This window comes from Felis catus, chromosome A2, assembly GCF_018350175.1.
Source record: "Felis catus isolate Fca126 chromosome A2, F.catus_Fca126_mat1.0, whole genome shotgun sequence".
In the NCBI taxonomy this organism is placed as follows: domain Eukaryota; kingdom Metazoa; phylum Chordata; class Mammalia; order Carnivora; family Felidae; genus Felis; species Felis catus.
Window position 1 is genome coordinate 149292038 of NC_058369.1, and position 17276 is coordinate 149309313.

A 17276-nucleotide genomic window follows, 5' to 3' on the forward strand; every position below is an offset into this window, starting at 1 on the left:
GATACACTAGGAATTACCTCCTTCCCACCACTGACACCCGCAGGGTTAGTTATTCCTGAGACTCAGTGGTTACTTGGAATGGGCTTGGAGGGAGGAATATCTCTAGTTGGGACTGGTGGTAGAATTGATCATATGCATCTAATCAATACAGTCAGCCCAATCAGCCCACATGAATGTATCCACCGTGGTATTCATAGCCTGTTACACGCTGTCTGGTGTGAAGCACTAAACACCATATTTTCTTGATAAGAAGACATAATTTTTTCTTATGGTATTCATGGTATCTTAGGTATTTATGAATTCAAGGCACATCTTGTTTACCTTCTTCAAAAATTAAGAAATCTTTGAACAAAATATGTTTGAGATAACAAAGGAAGGAACAGAACTTACCCTTCTTCATGTCTGATCTCTTTGCTTTTTTTGTATAGTTGAAGGATCCTTGGGTTGACGTGCACTGAGCTCTAATAGTGTCTTTGCCATTTAATAGCAGGCAGGTGACACTGGGCACATCTCAGGCACGGAGTCATTATTGATAAGGTACAGACAGTATTCTATATCCTACTTAACTTTACAGGATTATCATGAGAATCAAATATAATGGATAGAAAGTGGTTTTTATAAAGTATGATATACATGTAAAAGATATTATTAAATCACGGTATGTCTGTAATTCATATTTTCCCATTCCCATGGCCCCAGTTGATTCAGGCCTTTTGCTGCCTCGCACTCGGACTACATCTGTCTTCTATTAAAGAAATTCCCTCTGCTTTTATAGACTGCGTTGAGTGGTCTTCAAATACTATTATAAATATGTTGCTTTCCTTTTCAAGACTTCAATATGCCACCTGTCTACTCTTCCAGTTGCTGCTTTCTTTTGGTACTTCTTCCTCTCTTCGCATTCCCTGAACATTCCGGCTCTTTATACTTGCCACCCATGGTGCCTTTGCACGTGCTGTTAGTTCTACCTTGAACCCTTTCTCCCTTTTAAACTCAATTTGTACTCACTCAATAAAGTCTGTCTTCCAAAGCCCGTCTCAAATCCGATTTTCTGCCTTTAAGTATCTTCCGGACTCTACCAGACCCAAATTTTCTTTAATAGAAATGGAGTAGATAAGGGGAGCCAGGAATAAGGGATGACGACCAGGGCAAGTCAGTATGACCCAGCTAGATTTTCCATGTTCCCAGCATGGTGAGAGGTGATCACAGGGTTTATTTTGCTGTTGGAAAATCTAAAGTTGTGGTAGGTTTTTAACTCGATGGTAGCATGTCACCAGTGCCTCGTGCCACCACCCATGTCTATTCTATGGTGCTTAAACCTTGTTTTACCTAGTAAGTAGATGCTATGTAGATCTATAAATACTCCTATTTTATAAAATGAAGTAATACAAATTTTAAATCTTATAATGTAAATTCCTTGGGAAATGTGCTGTTTAGAGGAATGCAGAAGTAAGCTCTCTTGAAAGTGAAAATTCAATTGTACGTTGAAAAATTTCGGGTTGCCTGTTACATAAATTGAGATATTTGAATGTCAGCTTCTCTCAGGTCATACTTTATCCCATGTTAATATCTGTAGGAATGCAGCCCAGGCCAATTCCTTAAAGCTATAAAATTTTATAGACTGTGTTACCATAGGTTGATCAAACTTTAAGGTTTAGCGTTTGGTGATGAAATACTATTCTCTAAAAGTCTTTATTGTTAATAAGGTTTGGGCAAGAAGAATCTTGAAATATGTTTAAATTCTAGGTTCCTAAGCTTGCTGCTCCAAAAATAGAAATGTTATAATTTTTGTCAACATCAAAATAAGTTGATCTCTGGTAGAGAAGTTCATTGCTTCTGTCCTTCAACCTTCATCTGGTGCTAGGTTAGTATCTAACCACTCTGCCTGATGTGTGCTTCAAAATACAACCAAACTGACTTTTCTCTAATAAAATTACCATACATCAGGATTCTAATCACAGAGCATATTTCAGGTTTTAGACTTGGTCTCCATTGTCATTTTTTCTTTATTAATGTACTTGAATCTGCTTTTGTCCCAGGTCTGCCTATCATTGTGTGTGTCAGTTTTCATCCATAGAGCCCTACCTGACCTCTTAGAGTCTAATGTCTTCTCTTTCCTATTTCAGTAGTTCCTTATATATTAGTAATCATCACATTGTATTACAATTTTTTATTTATACATTTGTCTCCTCAACTTAACTGTGAGATCCTTATGGGCAAGAATCCTATCTTACTAATTTTTTTATCACCTTGTGCCTTGCAACTTACAAGCAGTAAATGTTTATAGAATCAAAAGATGGGTTAACTGAGAGCAAACTGGTGGTTGCCAGAGGGGGGGGGGTGGTGGTAGGGAAATGGGTAAATAAAGGGAATTAAGAGTACACTTAACCTTGATGAGCACTGAGAAATGTATAGAATTGCTGAATCCTTATACACCTGAAAGCATTGTAATGCTGTATGTTAATTATACTTCAATTAAAAAATGACAGATTAGCGAGCATAAGATTCTCCCATCTTCTAGCTCCCCTTATGTATAGCAGTATGTGTAAAATATATAGAAACCTCTAAAACGTTGCTATGGATGGAAAATATTGGGAAAGCAGTGGATTAGAAGTTATTGGAAAATTGAATCTAGCCTGTAATGCCCCTGGGTATGGGTTAATTCCTGTAACACAGAATGGCCTGGGCAAGTTATTTATCTAAATAACAATGAACAAATATTTATTGAGTCTCCATCAGCTTAGGGAGCTGTGGAGATTTGCCTGTTCTTTGCAGAGAGTAAGGTGTCTGGATAGATTGAAAAAGTAGCAATGATTACATTTTTTTTTTTTTTTTTTGAGAGGCAGAAAGAGAGCACAAGTGGGGGAGGGACAGAGAGAGGAGACACAGAATCTGAAGCAGGCCCCAGGCTCTGAGCCATCATCACAGAGCCCGACGCGGGGCTCGAACTCACAAACCGCGAGATCATGGCCTGAGCCGAGGTCGGACGCTCAACCGACTGAGCCACCCAGATGCCCCAAAATAGCAGTGATTAAAATACCTTTTTTCTTTGCCGGTCACTGACTATGTAGTGGTTAAGAAGATGTAGTATATTAGCTATGTGTTAACTCTTTTCCCAGGCAAGACATTTCATGTCTCACCCTCAAAGATACCTATAATTTATTTTTAGGTGTATTTATTTCCTCACTAGAGTTTTCTTTTTTAATACCTATATGCTCCTATTTTTATTTTCTTTTTACAATAAAATTTACAGACATTAATTTTTTCTATGAAACAGCTTTATATTCAGAAGCCCTAAGGTCCCATGAAATACACCTAGAACACAGACTTTAGAATCAGACTGCCAGATATATGTATGTATGTATGTATATTTCTATTTTAGAGAGAGAGAGGGCAAGCAGGGGAGAGAGGGTGAGGGGCACAGGGAGAGAGAAAATCGTAAGCAGGCTCCGTGCTTAGCATGGAACCTGACACCGGGCTCATGACCCCGGGATCATGAAATCAAGAGTCAGACACTCAAGGTACTGAACCACCCAGGTGCCCCAGACTGCTGTTTGTTCCTTCAGCTTCATGAATTTAGACAAATACTTGGCATCACATTGGTATTTTGTCATCTACAAAACAAAGACAACAGTGGTTACCTATATCATAGGGTAAATTCTGAGGATTAAATAGATAATGCACAGGAGATTGTTACCAGTGGTTGTTAACTATGATGACACACACTCGATACGCAACTGTTTTTGAAGTAAAAATAATGGCATGACACTTCTACATGGCTGCTGGCAAAATGCAGTTTTTTTAATTTTCAAAATGTCGAATGTTTCACCTTTTATATACGTAAACATATAAGGTAGCTAGGCTCTTATGAAAGAATTGGCCAGGCAAATTAGGTTGCTGCTGACAGAAACAGGATGTGTGTACCTCCGTGAGAAAATTGTTACACCTGAGGTGGCTTTTCACGGACTTCATTTTTCCTGTCACTTGGTGCCCATAGTGATGCTGTTGCAGGATAGCTTGGTACCAGTACTCTCCGTCGCCAGAATGTTCCTAATGGATTGCTGTAACTTTAATGAAATCCAGTCTTGCTGAATCACTAAACCTGCTTTCTCCTAGAAGGCTCTTTATTGGGAGCTGACAGATCACCTCTCCAGAGCTTTCAGACGTCCTGGCTCTCTAATTCTTCTCCATAACGAGTTTTGTGCTGCATGATAAAATATTCATGTTAAAATAGGTTCTAAACTAATTATCTGCAGCCAGCAGTTGCCAGTGCAGTCATTTGCTGTTAGCTTGGCTCAAGTTAATGGCTTGTATTTCAGTACAAATAGTCCCTTCTGGCTGTTTCCTGTCGCTGATTCTTATCCTAAATGGAGTTTCCATACGTATCTAGAGTTAATTCTTCTTATTTTGAGAAGAGATTTCTTGCCCTACTTTTTCCATCTCATTTTGTTAAGATGAACTTGATTTTAGTGTCCAGTTCCTTATTGTTCCCCTCCATCTTCTGTCCCTGTGTCACCGCCAAATTCATGACTCCCACCCTGACCGGTAAGAGAGTAGTCAGGTTCCAACTTTATAGCTGATAGAATACGCCATATCAGCTTTTTAAAGAAACAAAATAAATACCATGTAAAGGATGAATTTTGGCGTTTAAGATGGGCACTTATGCTTAGATGCTGGAGACCTACAAAGGGGGTCTGAGGAGAATTAACCACTTTAGGAAGGATCATGGGGCTGGATGTGAGGAAAAGAAGACACCAGTGGAGTGGTTTGGGTGGGTATCAGTGGAAATGATGAATGAAATGCTGAAGCCGTAGGTATTTTCAAGAGCAGAGGACTAAGGACTTTGTCTCTGGATAATCCACAGTGAAGTAGAAGTGAAAAGAGAGGAAGCCGAGTAAGCCAGGCAACCTTCCCCGTATCCAAGGCCAGGGTTGGGTTTCCTGCCCAGGTCTTTCGTTGATCCTTTCTGTTCCCACGTGTTTCCGCAATGAGTGAGTATGAACGGAGTTAGTCGGAGAAACTACATGGTTCGGTAGAGGGTGGGCTTTCTTTGGAGTCTGAGTGCCTCTCGCCTCAGCAGCCTCAGCAGCATCTTGGCCATTGAGCTCTTCAGAAAACAGCAGCTAACCTAGAGCAGGTGACTGGGGTGTTTGACCACGGAGACACATACTCATCCCTTCAACTAAATTATACAGCTTTTCTTCAACTCCTTTTTCTTCGAACGTTGTAGGTATCACACTCTTTTAAGTACCACCTGGCCTCCTCTCCTCCTTCCCAAGTACAGCAAACACAAAAATCCTAAGTTGCATATTGATTCTCTGTCAGTTAATTGATACATGCCATATGCATTCTATAAATGGCCTGCGGATTTCATGAGTCCAGTGTTCGTGATTCAGTTTTAAAATAAAGCTTTCCATTTTTCACGAGCTTATAAAAAAATTAGAATTTTACTTTAAATAAATAGTTACTAGATTTGTACCGTTAGAACCTGTCAAGATGTGAATAGTAAAGAAAATTCTCCTGATACTAACTGCTCAAATCCTGCAGTCCATTTTTCATTGTACTTAAAAGAGCACACGCATGGGGAATTAGTATGGTAAGTGTTTTCCCCTCACGCGTTGTTTCTGACCTATGTCATATGTTTGTTAATTCATCTGCTTTTTATTCCTTGATCAAAGCCGAAATATGCCTGTTATAACACCCACGGTAAGATGCTTCCTGAAAGGAAATGTTAGCTGACATTTTGGTTCTCTTCTTTCTTTTTTTAGTAAAAACATTTTTGTCCTGGAATCTGTTATAAATGTGGTTCCCAGGAAATGTGTAAAAGGGAAATCTAATAAAAGTGTTAGTTAGAATTGTGGCTTCTGAGAGTTCAGGTATAACTTAAAATTAAGAGTTATTGCATATTTTGTATTTCAGGTTTTAGTTATAACTTCATAATAATCAATGTCTTCAATTAGATGTATGAGCAGTCGTTTCTTTTAAGTTCATAAAATACCTGAGGTATTTTGGGGTGGGTGTGTAGATATTGACTACTTAATGGAAAAATGTGTTTAAGCTGACACCTCCCTCCCTGCTTTTAATGGTAAGACAATAATTTTGGAAACTACAAACAAATGTTACATGTATTCTTTAAATCTCTTTCCTATTCTTTTTTTTTTCAGTTTTAAAGGAATTAATGTTTTTTGTTTTTCTGATAGTCCCCATGGACATAGATGTATGTATTCACTGAAGAGAGAAAAGATGTAAATTGTATGTAATGGAATCCTGATCATTTAAGATGTCTGAGAGTTAACGCTGTTGATACTTGTTCCTGTCATCTGCTAAACTTTCAGTTGCTCGGAAGGAGAATGCTCCTGGTGGTGGCCTCTAAGAGATGTATGAGGGGTGGAAGGATGAAATTCTGTACCCAGCTAGGGTGCCTCCGGGATCCCATAAGACTGGCCATGTTAGCCCTCTCTGCTATTTTAAGCCTGAAGGGCTCATGAGGAGAAATGTATGATAATACACAGTAATTATATAAAATGTGTATCTGATTTTAAGCAGTTCAGCCAATTACCCTCAGCTTTGGTTTGCATTTGGTATGTATTTCTATTTTCCTTTTTCCCCAAATTGTCAGATTCTTATCTCTTGACCGTTTTTCTCTACTTCTGGATATATTCTCTACTTCTCTACTTGTATATATTCTGGATATCCTTTTTCATTGAATACGACAAAATTATTTTCTCTCAGTTTGTTGCTCATTTTTTAAACCTTGTGTGCAATGTCTATCGTTATGCAAAAGTTTAAGGATTTATGTCATTAATTCTATTTCTTCCTTTATAGCTTATTGGTTTTTAACCTTTTTAAAATAACCCTTCCCTGGAAAAACAGCTATGACTTGGGGACTCAGATGCCATCATGTTTTTATTCGCTTGCTTGCTTGCTTTCTTTCTTTCTTTCTTTCTTTCTTTCTCTCCATTTCTCATCTTCCTGTCTACGAGTTGGCTTCATTCTTAACTTCCTGCTGTAGACCATCCTTTTGTAAGTGGTTTCTGGGCTTTTCATCTACCCAGAAAGAGACTGATTCTTTTGCTCTTCAGTCCAAAAATCTCAGTTTGGGTCAGCTAACCTTCATGGTATCCTAGAAATGAAGTCATGCAAGAACATGGTCAGCCCCAACCAGAACCACAGGGATGAAAGTGTAGTGACTAGTAAAAGCCATCCTTAGATGCCTGCCTGCTGTAGCTTAGGTACATGGGTATGGTTCTGGGCTCTCTAGAAATTATAATTGAGCTATTGGCCTGTGCCTGTTCCAGTTCAATGTGGTGTGCTGTTGTCCTTAGAAACCAGTAGGACAAGTACTTTCTATTTTTTTCCTTTAGAAAATATTATTGGCTGGTGTTTGTTCTTCCAGATGAAATTGAGAATTAGCATGTCAGGTTCTATTACACATCTCTTTTTTGATGGGAATATTTTGAATACATAGATATATAAGCTCAGAATTGGCTTCTTATTCTGAGACTTACTTTCTAGAATCATGGTATAACTCCTTTTTTTTTCAACCTGTCTCTTTATGTTAAAGTATCTTACATGGCTGTATTAGTGTCAAATGAATATTTGCAATTTCTCCTTAACCAAATAAAGCTTCATGGAATAATTATAATTTAGGAACACGTGTAAGTAAAGGAAGAAAATAAAGGTTTCCTATAGTCCTGCCACTCAGAAATAACTATTTACATTGATGTACATGATGGGGTTGCATCTTCCTTGCACAGGGGTTGAATTTTAGGATACAGAAATGGCACTTGTATCAGTTCAGAATGCATTCAGTTGTACATAACAGGAAACCTGATGATTGTAGGAGTTTATTATTCACATAAAAAGTCTGGAGATAGGCGGTTGGTTCAGTGATGCAATGAAATCAGAGCTAATTCTGTACAGTTCTTTTGGCTTTTCTCAGGTGGTCACAAGATGGCTGCTGCAGTGCAGTCATTATATTCATGTTTGAGGCAAGAGGGTAAAGGATGGGATGCATCAGTTTGTCCCTTTGTTAGAAAAAGGAAGGCTCTGAGGCACCTGGGTAGCTCAGTCAGTTGAGTGTCTGACTCTTGATTTCGGCTCAGGTCGTGATCTCATGTTTTGTGAGTTCGAGCCCCACATCGGGCTCTGCGCTAGACGGTGTGGAACCTGCTTGGGATTCTCTCCACCTCTCCTGCTCTCTCACTCTCTCTCTCAAAATAAATCAACTTTAAAAAAATAAAGAAAAAGGAACAGATTTTCAGATAATCTCACCTTATGTCTGCTCACTTGACCATCCCTCTATGCAGATAAGGTTGACAAAAGCCAGCCTTTGGCATTTTAGCCTCTGTTGTGGTAAGTGAGGTTGGTTCTGCCTTGGATAGCCAGTCAACACTACCTGTCTTTGCAAAAAAGGTGAAAATCACCATTAAAAATATTTTAAATTGTACAAACCCAGTTTCGTACCCGAGGTAGAGATATAGAGATACCGAGATAATGTCTTAAACCAGTATTTCCCAATACCCCTTAATTAAGTCTTCTTCATCCCCCCCCCCCCCCACCCCAAGGTGTTTCTAAGAAGCCTTTCTCTCTACTTGGCCACCACCTGTACAGTGCAGGACAGAGCCCTGGAAATCCTAGAAATAATTTATACTTGGTTTCCCTCAGTTTTAAATGCCATTCCTTGACTCATTGAGACTGAATTACCTTGGCTGTTGCCCAGGAGTTGGAGTGATGACTCCAGTTGTGTTTGCTCGTTTGCTTTTTACTGTTAAAAAATAGTTGAGCTTCTGTGAAGGGTGCTTTTGCTCTCTGCCAGCTCTGCTGTCCTCTTCCACGCCGCCCAGGCCCAGAGTTTGGTTTCTGCTGCCATGATAGACAAGGAGAAGGCAGCGAGAGAAGTTTCCCTGGGCCGTGCCTGACCTCTGGATTACCCTCACGGTGCCTCTCTGACTCTCGGGTTCTGTTTGCCTCAGTTCCTCTGCTTCCTGAAATTGCAGCCTTGTCCTTCTGGTTCGCATGGTTCTCTAAATGCCATTCATCTGGCACTTCCAGACTTGTCATTTTTATTAGGTCTCATGGCTTCAGCAGTTATGGCATACCCCTGACAAATAGAGTTCTTTCTTACCTAGGAAAAATATTAGCTTTAGTTTAACCATAGCTGTTTTCTGCAAGTGTGTGAAGAGCTGGAAAATTGCAATTAGTTTCAGATAAGCACAGATGAAATATTCTTGTTTGGTACTAAGGCAACAAATTGAAAGAAGGATTGAGGGCATTGAGTCATTGTAGTGTCTAATGATACAACTAATGCATTATGGGGCTCATGTATCATACTGGGACCTTGTTACTTATGAAATCTAAAATAAAAGGATCTTAATGTGTCCTTACTAATCCTTGTGCCTCTCAATAAGAGCTTTTAATTTTTAGTCCCGGGGTTAGTCATCACATTTTTGTACTGCTAGCCCCCCTGTGGCCAAACTCAGTACTAATGAATTTTAATAACAGACTCATTAGGAATGTGCTGGCCTACAGGGATAGGCTGGTGACTCATGAAGTCATGGGAAGAGGATGAAATCATTGTGGTCATTTCAGTGCCGCTTAAAAAAAAAACCCAAATGGCTGTTTCAGGGCAAGGAGGACTGTTTGTGGTCAGCATTTGGGAGGTTGAGTGTTAAATTGCATTGGTTTGATGTGTACTGGTGGGTTGTCAAACTCTGCCACTGATGGTCATTTTTTAAAAAAATATTTATTTTTGAGAGAGAGAGAGAGAGAGAGAGAGCAAGAGCACACGGGGGAGGGGCAGAGATAGAGGGAGACAGAGGGTCCTAAGTGGGCTCCGTGCTGACAGCAGAGAGCCGGACTGGGGGGGCGGGCGGAGGGGGGGCTTGAACTCACAAACCGTGAGATCATGATGTGAGCCAGTCATGGTCTGATTGAGCCACACAAGTGCCCCAAGAAGTGTATGTTTCTAAAGAATTAGCAAATGAGCTCTCTCATGAACATCTGTAAGCGTTGAGTTTCGTTGAGCTGCAGCTGCTATTGGCTGTGAGGTTTCCAGTTTTACTTCTCCATTGCTTCCCCTTCATTATATGTCACTTTATTTCCTCTTTTCTGTTGTTGCCTGGGTCAGATGGGTTTGCTTGTATAGAACAATTAGGATGCTCTAGTTATTTTTAAGAACCTAAAGACAAGTACACTTATCTGTTAGAACGCTTCCTCCAAACACCTCTTAACAGTTGAATTGAATCTGCACCAGCTGTAGCCTCGTTATGTGTGGTTTGAGTGGGAGGTGTCTGATACATGGTCTGTGTTTCCTGTCTGTGTTTTCATGGAAATGGATTTGGTAAAACTAAGTGACATCAGTTAGAAAAATGAGACAAACCCAATACTAGATGAAGACCTTGCAAAATTGGGCCTTAAAACATAGTGGTTCAAATATACTTGCTCACACTTTCAACATGAATGCAAAATTGGGTGATGGTAGAAAATTGTTTAGGCACAGTTGCCAAGAATTGAATTAATTATACACTGAGACCACTCTCTTTGACGCCACCCACTCTGTCTGTCTGAATTTGCTGCTGAGTTACTCTTTCGGGCATGATTTGTTTATTTGGGGGCGGGGGGTGGTTTCAGAGAGAAAGGTTGACAGAGGATCCAAGGCGGGGGCTCCGTGCTGACAGCAGAGAGCCCGATGTGAGGCTCGAACTCACCAACTGTGAGATCATGACCTGAGCTGAAGTCGGACGCTTAACTGACTGAGCCACCCGGGTGCCCAAATGGTTTAATTTTTTACAAGAACGTGAGTTCAGTATCATTTATGAAGGTATGCAAATGCATTGGCCTGAATGAAAGTGAAGATAATAGATTCCATTTTTTTAGCATGATTTTAATTTAGCCACATTTTCATGAATTTTAGATTTATAGCCTTCTAATGCCAGGAATTATATTTTGGGTTTGGAGTGAAGAGGGCCAAGGGCTAGACTTGAAACTCCTGTGTACTTTATCTATAATCTCTCTGGAAGTCAGAAACCAGCAGTGAGAGACACGCAAGAGGCAGTGTTGAGTGGTTATTTCATGAGCTGTAGAGGTGGGTAGTATTTAACCCATCTTCATCTCAGTTTCTTCATCTGTATAGTGGAAACAATAATAGGACCTATCTCACAGGGTGGTTGTGAGCGTCATAGAGAAGAATACACATACAGCATGACTTAACATGTCGTATGTACTTTAATAGGATTAGGATTTAACAACACTCAAATGTTCTTTCTAGTGAGTAAATTCTTAAACCATTGTAAATCAATCCTCTGAATTAAGTTTTTTTTTTTTTTTTAACAAGAAACATCATTTATTCGTGATGCATGATCAGTATGCATTGACTAAAGATGCATGTTGAAACTCAATTGCTTGGTCTCCTACCCACTAGAATATTAGCTCTAGCAGGGCAGGGACCATGCTTGTTTTCTTCTCTCTTTTATCCTTTGTGCCTTCAACAAGGTCTTTCACATAATAGGTGCTCAGTAAATATTTGTGGAAAGAATGAAGGATGCCTGCCATTGTAAATGCTTTCAAGAAACTAGATTTAAAGGATTTTATGATTATGCATAGGTAATCTTGTTATACTGGAGAATTATGTTTCTATGGATATAATAATATTGGACTAAAGATTTAGAATATTTTAAATGACAAATCTGGGCATCTCTATGGAGTCATGTAGGATGTGAAGAAAAATGGAAGTTTTCACATGTGTTTGTGTACTCCGTAAAAGTACGGAGTGAGAAAGTACTGATGTGAGAATAAAATCATTTAGCTTTTTTTTCTTTCTTTAAAACTTTGATACACTATGCTGCCCTTAAAAAAGCCTTCGATTTTACTATTTTGAAAAAGTCAACGTAAATAGGTAATACACCCTTATGATTCAGAATTCAAAAGTTTAAAAGTGTGCATGGTAAACATCTCCCTGTGACCCCCGTAGACCAGCCACTCTACCGTCTTTCCCACAGACAGCGGATACCTTTAGTTGCTTATGTACCATTTCAGGGATAGTTTTTGCATAAGTAAGCAAATATGTCTGTATTCTTTATTCCTTTTTTGCATTGGTGATAGCACATTAGAAATACTGTTCTGAGCATGGTTGTTTTCATTGGATGTATCATGGAGATTTCTTTCTTCTTTCCTTTTTATGGTGAGAGCATTTCATTGAACTGATAAACCAGAAGTTAGAGAACTGCTCCTCTGTTAATGGGCATTCAACTTGGGCATTCTGATTTTTTTCTTCTCACAAGCAGAGCTGCAATATAAATGTATGAATATAGGAGTCTGCAGACTCCACTGGGTATCGCCTCTCGGCCTTTTGGCTAAGATCAAGTGCAGACCCCACTGGTTATGCACATTTGTGATTTAATGGACACTGTCATACTGACCACCATGGTGGTTGTGCCAGCTTATAGTTTCACCAAACTAGGTTTGAAACTATTTCTTTGCATTCTCATCCATATCCATGTAATGGATATTCAGTCAATATCCACTATATTACCAAGCTCTTGGCTCATTCCCTTTCTGACATGTAACAGAAAACAGTGTTTTAGTTTGAATTTGTATTTTTCTTCTCAGGTTCAACTTTATATACACACACACACACACACACACATATGTTTAAGAACTTTCTATATTTCCTTTTTGTGTGACCTATTTATATTATTTTGTATAATTTTTAATTAACTCATTTTCCCCCTTTTTTGTTGATTTGTAGGGATTCATTAACAGGTAAGTGAGCACTTTGAGATACGAATTTCCAGTTTTTTCCTATTGATCTTTTGACTTTCCTTACCATAGTTTTTGCCATCAGAAATGTTTGATTTTTATTCTGTTAAGTATAACAAGCTTTTCTTCTTTGGATTCTTTGTGACTCAATTACAAAAGAGTTCTACTGGCTGAGGTTATAATGTGAGGAATTTTCTCATTATTTCTTTCATTACTTTTATGTTTAATTTTTTTACACTCAAATTTTCAATCCACATGGAAATTATCCAAATATAAATGATGGAAAAATCATTTGACTTCTGCTTTGATTTTGCTTTATTTGTGATCTCACCAAGTCACCTAATTTTTATTGAGTACATTTACATGCAAGAAACCTTGCTGCACACCCTCTTACTGGGGACCTTATAGCTTAGTAGGATTGATAGGATTTCCAAATCAAATTATACAAATAATAACACAACAAGTGTGATCAGTTCAATGGTAGAGATGTTTGGGAATGCAAAGAAAAGAGTGCTTACTTTTTTCTGCATATAAGAAGGGACAGGACTCATAAAGAAATATGCAGATCATAATAATTTTTGAACCAATTAGTGTCTCAAAGCAATTTCATTTTATAAGATGCTCATTGAAAGATTGATTTAGAAGAACAGGTACAGTTTGAATTCTGAGAATGTTGAGTGTGTGGTATGAGTAGATTAATGATATGATTCACATTGATAAGCCTGGCATCCCTAGTGATATATTTTTTAGCTAAGAAAAAAAAAAAAGAAGAAGAAGAAAAGAACTAGGGAAACAAATTTGAGAGAGCCAGTTTTCAAGATGAGGGAGAAGATGGCACTATAAGAACAGTAACATACCAACTTTATGCATTTGGAACTCCCTTTGAGAAAGAACCAAGAATAATTAGCTAAGGTTTAATTTTTTTCAAGGTCAATATATCAGTAAAAAGGAGCCCAGATAACTAGAAAGGTGACAGTAAGTTGTGAGGCGATGAAGGAAGAGAAGCTTAATCATGTGGGGAAATGTGTAATACTTGGTACAAGAAGAGAAAGTAAGCAGAGAGTTTTCCATCACACCACAGGACTTGAATGAAGGGGACGTCAATGATGTCCAAAGGACACGAATGATGTCCAAAGGACATGAATGAGAGAACAGTTTAAGTTTTGAACATAAGATGAAACGTGTAAGTTGACGTAACTTTCAGAAAAGTGAAGGAAATTTGATGTCAGGTACCAGCAGGTAGTTGCTGTCATTTGCAAAAGGAAGCAAACCGTTTGCAAAGCGGAGTAGAGATTGTGACTTTACAGTGAAGCATGCATTATTAACCCACTGTTTTATGAGAATAAACAGTGAAGAAGACCCGGTACTGGGGGAATAAACTCCAAATGTATATGGAGTAGATTATGTTTCAAATATATGTATATATATGTATATGTATGTATATATGTATGTACATATATATGTATATATGTATGTATATATGTATATATGTATATATATGTATATGTTCATATATATGTATATGTGTATGTATATAGGTACACACACAGATATGGTAAAGCATTGAGTTTTGTTCTCAGAGAGCCAAGAGAAGTATGAAGTACCTAATAATGCTTCAGTTTGGGGCACAATCTTTTGCATTTTATGCATGAAGATTAATATTCTTTTGTACTGAAACCCTCAGGTTTACAGGCTTCTCTTAGTGAATGTGTGGTGACTGCTAGAGAGTCTATACTTTTGCACACCTAATATTTTACATTTATGTCTCAACTGGAACATATTTATGAGATCTGTGTGCTTATCAGCAGTACGCACACTTGTTTTGCTGTGCACCACTAATTTTGATAAGATAACGCCAAAATGCAAGAAAATATCAAACAGTTGCCTAACTGTGCCAAGATGGCAGTGTTGCTGACATTGAATTGTGAGCGGGCAGGAAAGCCTTCTGTGGATTAACTGGAAAGATCTGACAGTGTATATAAGTCAGCTTAGTGGTGTCACTATATAATATGTGATATATGGCGCTGTATAGATGTTGACGTCCTCATGTACGTAGAACCTCTGCAGACTTTTAGTACTATGGGGGAATAAGGCCGCCATATGTCTTTAGACTGGGGTTCGGGAATCTAAGGTTGTACAGCCTTAGCAGCTAATGATCACCTGGTTTAGTCACGTTATTTTATAGTTTTGGAGAGTAAAACCTAAAGAAGTTGTTTTTGTTTTTTTGTTTTTTGGTTTTTGTTTTTTCCTGAAGGGATAAGGCAGATTGGGTGGCAGAGATGTGATTAACAGTCAGGTTTTCTGATGGGCTTCACTGGTTTTCCTTAGCACGCGTTGCTACTTTGCCATACTGGTTTTCAATTTCAGTGTACCCCAAGTAATTCTTGGCGAAGATAGAGATTCCTGGTCTCCAACTCAGAGATGTTCTGATTTGGCAGGACTGATATCTGGGCCTAAGAATCTATATATTAAAAAAAATTTTTGTTTAAACATTTTTTGAAGTGTGTTTATTTTGAGAAGACAGAGCAGGTGAGGGGCAGAGAGAGAGAGAGGAGAGAAAATCCCAAGCAGGCACTGTCAGCACAGAGCCTGATGAGGGGGCTTGAGCCCGCAATCCATGAGGTCATGACCTGAGTTGAAACCAAGAGTCAGATGCTTAACCTACTGAGCCACCCAGATCCCCCCCCAAGAATCTATATTTTGAAGTATCCACTCAGATGAAGATGGTATTTGCGCCATACTTTGAGAAGGGTGGCGCATGTCATGCATGAAGCTGGAGTACATAGATGTTGTATATCCATAGTCACGCATGTAGGAAGTGGTAAAACCAAGACTCTTTCCCATTCCTCAGTATCTTTTTGCTGTGTGGCTTTGATGTTAGGGAAAGGGAAGTGACTGACTCCCGCTAGAGGTTGGGCACAAAATGCAGCAAGCAGCTGAAATCAACATAACCCACCGCTCAGGGTGATGTATGCTTGTTAATAACCAAAGTACAGTTGCCCAACATGAGCCACCTTTATACAGGCATTTAAAAGAAGTAACGCTATGATAACTAATGCTTTCAACCACAATTTATTTTGAAACTGATTAGAGACGCTGATTTTTTTCTTTTTAATTTTTTTTTTCAACGTTTTATTTTTGGGACAGAGAGAGACAGAGCATGAACGGGGGAGGGGCAGAGAGAGAGGGAGACACAGAATCGGAAGCAGGCTCCAGGCTCTGAGCCATCAGCCCAGAGCCTGACGCGGGGCTCGAACTCACGGACCGCGAGATCGTGACCTGGCTGAAGTCGGACGCCTAACCGACTGCGCCACCCAGGCGCCCCAGAGACGCTGATTTTTAAGTATTGGCATCTCCATGCTTTCCAGTCATTCTCCTATTGAACATCTTGGGTAGCCTTCCCCTCCTAGACGCTGGACTTTAGAATTGTTTAAGAACTCTGCCTTTACAGTTCCTGAAACATACAAACTTCAATATATAAATAATTAAGGAACATTATTAAAGTGATGAGAGTAATTGCTTCTTGTGCCTGTAGGTCATGTAGTACATGTCTCTCTTCACAAGAGAGACAAGTGTGAGCCCTTGGAGTGACCAGATGAGCCCCTTTGGTGGTCCCTACAGGCCAAATGTTATCAGACAGAAGGGAGCTAGTGAGAGTGGAAATTGCTAGTAAAAATGAATCCTTTAGAAGGAAGGATAATGAAAAATTAGAATTCACTGAGAAAGTAGATATGGAGATTTTCTGTTTTGCCAAGTTGTTGGGTGAAAATAAACCAGAAGATGGTTGAGAGAATCTAATGGAAAAGGCAGTAGTGTTCATGAGAGGAGAATTTAAGTGCCAGCGGATGTTGAAGAAACCAGGACGTTATTTGAATGGCTATACTTGTTTGTGTTCAGAGGTACTTTAACACAACATCCCAGTCTGTTTTCTTTTGTTTCTGCACCTTTACAGGCTAAATTCTTGTCTAGAGGGCTGTCTAAATTTTTCCTCCAGATTTGTAGCACTGCAAACAATAAATCAGAATCCTAGCACTGAATAATTGAACAGGCTAAAACATGAGCCTGCCTGGAAAAGAAGACTGGAACTGAAAAATCAATAAGGTTAGGGAAAAAACTTATAAAAGCTTTGCTCAATATAAAACAGCAATAAATCAAGAATAATAAACAATCAAATTGTTTGGATAATCGTTTTACTTTGAACAACATAAGCAAAAAAATTGATAGTTTTTGTGTGCGTATATGAAAAATCCCTAGCATTTGAAAGGTTGTAGAAGAATAAAGGAAGTATAAACAAAAAGGTACATGAAAGGAATTCCTTCTGGCATAACAAAAATCACTTTAGTAAAATAAAATAGTAAACTTTGAGGAAGATAGGTTACTGATTTGAAGAGCTGCTAGGATTCTGGGGAAGCTTTTGGGACATCTCTAAATGTCATCTCGCTGAAACAGCATGATTTTGATTTCTGATTGATAGTCGAGGAACAATGGTATTTGAATATGATCTATAGTGACTTAAGGCT

At 38.8% G+C, this 17276-nt stretch overlaps 1 protein-coding gene and 1 pseudogene across 4 annotated transcripts in view; both read left to right on the plus strand.

The window, feature by feature from the left end:
• Nucleotides 1-17276, plus strand: part of EXOC4 (exocyst complex component 4) — a 750068-nt gene that overhangs the window by 270087 nt on the left and 462705 nt on the right. The window lies entirely within an intron of this gene.
• On the plus strand, nucleotides 12331-12474 carry LOC111559672 (annotated as a pseudogene).